Genomic DNA, 6,298 nt, shown 5'->3' with positions numbered 1-6,298 from the left:
TTTAATATCTAAACAAATTCATTACCAAGCACTTACACAACTCAGTATGTGACTTAGGTTGAAGTGTGCACAACAGCTAATCAAAGACTTGTAATCTGAACACCAATAAGTCTTTTATACTCGTTACAATTTCCTGGACATACACCTTAAGCCCCTTTGCTTCTAGACATCATACTGTACAACTCCAACCCCTAAGCTTTTTAACCAAACAGCCCTTTAGCTTGCATAGACTTTCATAATCAGCTTTCATAATCAGCCCTTCATCTTATTTATTATTCTTCAATAAGAATAACAAATACAATAAGCAATTAACTTTACAAAAATAGTAAACAACTGAATTGAAAAGAAAAGAAAAGAAAACATAGCTTAGCTACTTTTAACAGACACTCTTTTATCTTTCACATAATCCGGGTTTAAATGATTACTAAAAGCATGAAAGTGTTCTTGTTTGATTTAGATATGGTATGGATATCATCGGTTGGCCACCTTTTGTTGACGGCCTTTCATATAATGTTTTAGCGCAATCAACAATAACTTGACAAAATGTTTGCTGAATATTAATTAATTTTAAATAAGATTCTTGAACTGACTAATAAACCTATACACCTCTGTTCTGTTCTACCCAATGTTATAACAGCACTTGTGCTATTAGGTAATATTCCGATTTCAAACCAACCACCAATTAACACGAACCTGCAATCGATTTCACAAAACACCATCAACACAGACCTGCAAAATCGATTTGTGAAGATGTAATTGAACCCAAAAACAATATTTAACCCAGAAATCAAACTAATAAATCAATGATCGATCGTAGAAACTTAATAATACTTGCGAAGGAATGTAACTCAACAGAATTTAGATATTACCTGACTTTCCACACTTATTTTCGCTAATACTTCAAGTGTAGGGGCTGGAAGTTTCTCATCAACATGCATACACACCACTCGATTAACTGTATAATACAACACATTATCACCATCCGTTTGGATGATACACACTATTTTATTCCATTTGCGAGACCCCCGATGTAAATTCACCAGGTCCTTTGCCCCAAGTGCGAATACCGGGTTCAGCCTCGTTACATAGTCCCAAACTGCTTGAGAGAGACTACAAGATGCGAATACCGGGTTCAACCTACACCACCTCGCTACCTGTCACTCTAGAACTGAATCGAGGTACCAAAAAAAGAATTCTTAAGGGCTTGCAGTTAGAGGAGACCACTGGTTCAAGCTGTGTTTTATCTTTAAAATCCAAACAATCAGCCCAAAAGGAACCATGCCAACGTTTCCAAATGTTCGATGCAAAATTCTGGACCGCTATCCTTGTCATCGTTTTAAACTGGTAATGATGACATGGCTACATCCCCAACTCGCCTCTATCAGGTTCATATAAAGAAATATAAGTTAAATACAGTACATAATAGTAAATGTTAACATGTGGCATAGTAACTAAGGGGCTCACGGCCTAGCTCAGTCAGGGCTAGAAAAAAATTACCGGCAATTCGCTAACTACGGTAAAATGTCAACCCAAACCGGACAGGTTGAATGGCTTTACCAATTTGATTGAGCTAAAAAAATGTATTAAAATAATCAATTCCAAGTTCCAAATAGTTTGACCAGACGGTTAAACATCCAAAACCGAACTGTATATATCTCAAACCGACCGACTTGCTTTGATTTCAACAGTCTATAAAACACTCCTGATTCTAATTGTGCTTCCGGAATACCCTTATGCCTGCCTCTCTTCCGCCTAGTCCCTTCATTGTTTGAATGCAGTCAATGTCAAATATATAGTTGTTTTCAATGTTGGAGTCAACATCATCCGTCTCTTTGAGAACTCCTATGTACTCACAAACAGGTGTCTCTGAGGGTATAGAGTCCCAAGATCTAATTGCCCAACCCTTTTTTGGAGTCTTGAAACTTATTAGTTATGTAAAAGCTTAATATATAGGAAAACAATAAGAAAAAAAAGTATATAGATCACTTACGATTACATAGGAGAAGACGATTGATTGACGGTGGTAAAGTGTTCAGATTGTTTGTGACCTGTTCAGGAGACATGTGGACCATAAACCCGTTGATAAGATGCATGTAGCCGTATACTTTCGTGTATGTTTCATCTTTAAATACTAATTCAAGAAGTGCATCATGCCTCGTTTCAAGGTGTTGACTGCGTACAAACCAAAAAAGTTAACAAATCCGTGTTTTTGCAGTTCCAACAGTTTTCTCTACTTGGTTTTTTAATAAGCGTTTTTCTGTAAATATATGTACATATATATTCCGCTGTGTGCCTATTTTATTACGTTAGCTGCGGTATTCTGATGTAGGACATATGTATTAGGGTATCATAGAAGAAAAGGAAACAAAAGAAAAACGCAGCGGCAGCAGCAGCGAACTGCTGCTGTTTGGCTTGCGTTTGATTTGACGATAAAGTTAACTTCGTTGATTAATTTCAGACACTCGAAATATTGGATCACACTCTCATAAGTTTCTTTCCCATAGGTTAATGCTAAAAAAATTAAACTTGATCAAACACAAGGCATCATATATAATAAAACTTATATATTTCTGTCACTTTTGTTTCTTACTGCATAAAGTACCATAACCACTTAACTCATGTCCCTAGCTTCATCTCTTCTCTCCACAACTATATTCTTATACTTCTAAGCACAAGAAACAAAAAACACAAGATTAAGAGCAGTCAACGCCCACCAACACATACTGAGGTGTTTGCCAAAATATGCTTAAAGAGCTTGTTTCTTTTGGGCCTTCACTTGCATATTTTAGCCTGTGATGTTCCACTACACCTGCTGTGATGATCGCTGCTGTCGCAATAGCAAGCCCGATCTCCATTCGTTGCAGCTCGCTTGGCGGGTTGGGCTTTGGTTTGGTTATTTTGACGTATAGTGGGAGAATGAGTTTGTCATAGTAGATAATGAAAACTGATGTGCTTATTATGTCGAAAACTGTCATGCTTGCAGGTGAGATGTAGAAGTTCGAGTTTTTTCGGTTCATGGTTGCACCTTGTTCGACAAAAAGTGAAATCATTTGGATGAATACTATTGATAATAATATGGTGCATAACCATATTGGGAGTAGTCTTAGGACACATTTTACTTCTTCGACTTGCGTGACGGTGCATAGTTTCCACGGGTGTGGATTTTCGCCGTCATCTGGGGTCATGATCGATGCACGATCAAAAAACCTGTAATAACACAAGCGTCATGCGGGTCAAAATGGGTTCGGGTCATAATGGTCATACTTTTAGTACGGATCAAAACACGTTGGATCGAGTTGGGTTCACCCACAAATGTTTTTCTTCATTTTAAGTAGTTATAAATACTTGATGCTGTAGTTATGATTGCAAAAAAAAAGAGTCTTATTACGATATAAATCTGAATCTTTGAATAAAATGATTTAGAGGGTTATACGTTTCTAATTTGACTCGCTTGAGATCGAACACAACCCAATATTACCATATTGCCCTTCCGCTATATCTTTAACAAAAAAATACCTTAAGTGGTACCCATTCTACGTAAATTCGATACCCATTTTGTTGAAATATTTATTTTCTATAACCTTTCTTGCGTTGCGAACCGAGAAGCTGCCATATGGCAGCCATACCCATCTGTCATGTCGTCTTCAAACGGGAACACATCCACTGCCGCAATAAGATCTGCCACTTTAGCCAGCTCGGCTTGCCTTAGCGGTTGTCTAGCGCTTTCAAAATGCACCTCAGCGGTTGTCTGGCCCTGTCACTTTGACCCGCAAACACTTTTTGTTCCTTTTCCTATAAATGATTAATATAATAGTTATGATACAAAATCAATACTGTTTAAAAAATAATCTGCATATTAGAGGTGTTTTGTAGTACGGGTCGGGTCGGTTTGACCCATAAACACTGTTTTTTTTTACATTTTTTTGTACTAATATGCCAATTAAAATATCAAAAATTATGCATGTGCTTTGAAAGTAGATTTTAAATATCATTTAGCATGTTCAACCAGCTAAGCTAATTTTTTAATTTAACCCGTTTGAGATCAAACACGACCCAAATCACTTTCATAATCAAAGAAGTCGAACCGTCACAAATTGTGTTTGTAACATAATTACCTGCCACTCTTGCAAGCCTTCCACACTCTCAGAATTCAAGTTCTTGATAACACTTACATTACCTGCAAAAAAAAAATAAATAAATAAATAAATAAATTTAGCTAAGTTGTAACCATATATAATCATTAGTATTTAATGTGCATTTCCAATTGATCTAAATAATATATAGGGAAAAAGGCGAGAAAATATAACACAATGTCAAGCAATATAACACAATACTGAGAAATATAACACAAGGCCGAGGAAAAAAGACACAATGGATTGCAAACTATAACACAATGTCGAGCAATAAAACTGGGAAACCATTTATAAACTCTCTAGCCACATAGCATATTAGTATCGTTAAAACTCGATTCAAACCGCTAACGGACTCTGGATCAGATGAGAAATTCGGCTTGAACTCAGTTTTTGACGAACCCAGTTCCAAACGTTTTCAAGTTTTAAGTCCAGTTGGGTCGGTTTTTTTTACCATGTGATGGGGCATAACATAGAAAAACAGATGCAAACATAGGTCAATCGATCAAGCAAACAATCTACAATGCCTTGTTACACTACGCAAATATCACCTGCTTCAATTGTTGTTTCTTTGCGAATTCCGTATCCAAATCTAAAGAAACAAATAAAAACATACTACTTTACATCTATGCAAATCTATTATAGACAAACGATGAAAACACACGACAAAGAATTAGTTAAAGTTGTATGTCTATCGTCGTTTTCCTTTTCCATCAGACAGACAAACTGAATGATGGGGGCTGCGACAACCAATGGTGCTTCAGGTGAGTCAGTGACTGCGAATTTATCATGCATGAATCGGATTTCGATGATGGACTCATTTCTGGTCATGAGTTTCTAGCAGTAACAACTTTTGAGGCCTTGTTGATTCCTGTAACACTCATGTGCACTGTTCTTCACTTGCTGGAAATCCCAAATCACACTGAATTTTCCCACAGTTGCAACCAGATAGCGTTCTTATTTACCACTTTCCGTCACATGAAAACAGAATTTTATAGATGTTCTTCACATACTAATAATGAAAGAAAAGGAGGGAACCTTACCCATGAAAATATACCACTGTGGAACTTATTTTGCTTCCCCGCCGTATGCGAATCTACAGGAGTTAACTTTCGTCATCTTGGAGCGGGTATCTTGTTACCCATTCAACCGCTAAACCCCGTTTGTCTTCCCGTCTTTATCAGTAAACAACGTACAAGGCAAAATCAAGCAAGTATCAGTGGTTCCCAACTGCCCAATATCCACTTCCGATCGTAAGTAACATCAACGTGAGCAATTGGTGAACCAAGCCCCGGAAAAGCAGTCTTAGTCTGCCTCAAAGAACTCGTCGAGTATAACCGAATCTTCCTGTCTAACGGACCTACCACAATCGAACCATCACCAGTTGTGGCAAAACACTGGAAATTCGTACCCCTAGAGAACTGATGCCCTTTAGTCCAATGCAAAATCGGAGAATTTGAGTGCGCAATGTTCTGAACCATCCCTCTTCTATCTCTCATATCCCAATGAGACAGCTGATTATCATCCAAACCCAAGAAAGTGATTCAGAAGGATCCAATTGTGACCCCTTCGTATCGTTTGTGACTTCCCTCATCGTGATATCAGTTCCGTCCTTTTCGAACTTCCATTTGGTTACTATCTTTCCTGTTTCTATATCCAACTGGTTTACACCACTCGAATGCGGCTTCCCCTCATTTTCCGGACACATAAGCAACATATTGGTCTCACCTCTCGTCAACAGAGCCTTCTGCGGGTTTAGATTTGAACCCGAAGGTCCAGAACCACCATTATCAAACTTAACATAAACACATTTCCCATGACTAAAATTCTTAACAACCTGCATATCGTAATCATTCACCAAAAAACTATCATCCAATGCACCTACTGCCAAACTCTGTATTCCACCGTCATTCGCAGCCTCTTCAAACTCCTCCAACAAATCATTAACAGGTGTCCTCCACACCTCACCATCTTCCTCCTCCCAAACCGGATATTAGAGGTGTTTTGTAGTACGGGTCGGGTCGGTTTGACCCACAAACACTGTTTTGTTTTTTACATTTTTTGTACTAATATGCCAATTAAAATATCAAAAATTATGCATGTGCTTTGAAAGTAGATTTTAAATATCATTTAGCATGTTCAACCAGTTAAGCTAATTTTTTAATTTA

The 6,298-nt window shown here is 37.6% G+C and overlaps 1 pseudogene; it reads right to left on the bottom strand.

Annotated features, from left to right (window-relative positions):
- Nucleotides 1-4,114: 4,114 nt before the first annotated feature.
- LOC110905199 lies at nt 4,115-6,123 on the bottom strand (annotated as a pseudogene).
- Between the last annotated feature and the right edge of the window lie 175 nt (nt 6,124-6,298).

Source organism: Helianthus annuus, chromosome 8 (genome assembly GCF_002127325.2).
Source record: "Helianthus annuus cultivar XRQ/B chromosome 8, HanXRQr2.0-SUNRISE, whole genome shotgun sequence".
Classification (NCBI taxonomy): domain Eukaryota; kingdom Viridiplantae; phylum Streptophyta; class Magnoliopsida; order Asterales; family Asteraceae; genus Helianthus; species Helianthus annuus.
Note: the sequence above shows the minus strand (reverse complement) of the source record. Positions and strands in the feature narration are given on the sequence as shown.